This window comes from Mustela nigripes, chromosome 2 (genome assembly GCF_022355385.1).
Source record: "Mustela nigripes isolate SB6536 chromosome 2, MUSNIG.SB6536, whole genome shotgun sequence".
Lineage (NCBI taxonomy): Eukaryota > Metazoa > Chordata > Mammalia > Carnivora > Mustelidae > Mustela > Mustela nigripes.
In genome coordinates, this window is record NC_081558.1 from 61,259,873 (window position 1) to 61,261,549 (window position 1,677).

The 1,677-nt window shown below is 41.2% G+C and overlaps 1 non-coding gene across 1 annotated transcript; it reads right to left on the minus strand.

Annotated features, from left to right (window-relative positions):
* LOC132012589 (U2 spliceosomal RNA) lies at window positions 1-187 on the minus strand. Its single transcript, XR_009402627.1, has one exon. It is a non-coding gene; the product is annotated as a U2 spliceosomal RNA (small nuclear RNA).
* Between the last annotated feature and the right edge of the window lie 1,490 nt (window positions 188-1,677).

The window sequence follows — 1,677 nt, forward strand, 5'->3', positions numbered from 1 at the left end:
AGGTTGTTCAACATCACCCATCATTGAGGAAATGCAAATCAAAACCACTACAAGATGCCAAATCACACCTGTTTGAACAGCTAGTATCAAAAGATAAGAGACTGGTGCAGCCACTGTGGAAAACAGTATGGAGGTTCCACAAAAAAAAATTTTACACTTGATCTTAGCCAAAGGGCCAAGAAGCGATCCACAAAAAAATTTTAAAAAGAACTACCATATGACCCAGCAATCCCAATTCTGATCATTTACCTGAAGGAAATAAAATTATTATTTTAAACAGATATCTGCACCTTCACGTTCATTCCATTACTCACAACAGCCAAGATATGGAAACAAACTAGGTGTCCATTGATGGGTGAATAGATAAGAAAAGATGTGATATATATATTCAATGGAATATTATTCAACAATAAAAAAGAAGAAAATCTTGACACGTGAGATGATATGAACAAAACTCAAGGTCATCATGTTTAAAAAATTAATGAGACACACAAAGACCAATATTGTATGATCTCGCTTATATGTGAAGTCTAAAAAAGCCAAATTCATAGAAACAGAGTGGAATGGAGATTGTCAGGGGCTGATGGCAGGGGGAATGGAGAGACATTAGTGAAAGAATATGAACTTCTAGCTGTAAGACTAGTAAGTTCTGAGGATCTAATTGCAGTATGGTGATGACAGTTAACAATACTTGGACTTTGCCAAGAAAGGAGATCTTAAACATTTCTCACCAAACACAAAGCAAGATAAGTACGGTGATGGGTACTTGTGGTAATCAATTTGCAATATCTATGTGTGTCAAATCATCTAGTTGTACATTCTTTTTTCCCCAATATAAAGATATTTTTTATTTATTTGAGAGAGAGAGAGAAGGGAGGGAGAGCGAGCAGAAAGGGGGGTGTGCCAGAGGGAGAGAGAAGCAGATTCCCAGCTGAACGGGGAGCCTGATGAGGGGCTCAGTCCCAAGACCCTGAGATCATGACTTGAGCCAAAGGCAGACACTTAACCCACTGAGCCACCCAAGCACCCCCAGGCTGTACATCCTAAATGTATACAATGTTACATGTAAATCATATCTCAATAAAGCTGGGCAGGTGGTGGGAGGGTGGAGAAGAGGGGAAATAGTGACTTTTTCCACTGCTACAATGTTGCCATTTGGCTGAGTAGAAGGCAACTTGAAGTTACAGAAGTAGCTATAGTTAGCTCGCTCATATTTGTGAACTATATTTAAATATAACCAAAGAAGAATATACTTCTATAATCCTAATTCATTTTTTAAGGGTGTATCAGTTGTGTGAACTAAATTTATTTCCTAAATCAAAACCCACAGCTTGCTCCTTCTTTTTCAGAGAAAAAGGATGATAAAGAAGGAAGGGGTGAGGTGCCGGTGGCCTGCGTGACACTGACAGTGCTGTATGCACTTGGGCTGCCCTAGTGTGGAAGTCATAAAGCTGTCGACGCCACCAGGAGCTGGATTTTCTGCTGCTTGCAGCTGCTTGCAATACTACCCAGTAGCTGTCCTTGCCTTCATACCTTCTCTCCATGCACGTGCCCACCAGACAGCTACCTTTCCCTCTACACACCAGCCACTGAGCCATGCAAGTAGACCAGCTCCCCTTCTGGTCTGCCTTGGTCTTCCCATCCACCTTCTGTCCTCACTTGTCTATGCCACCCATG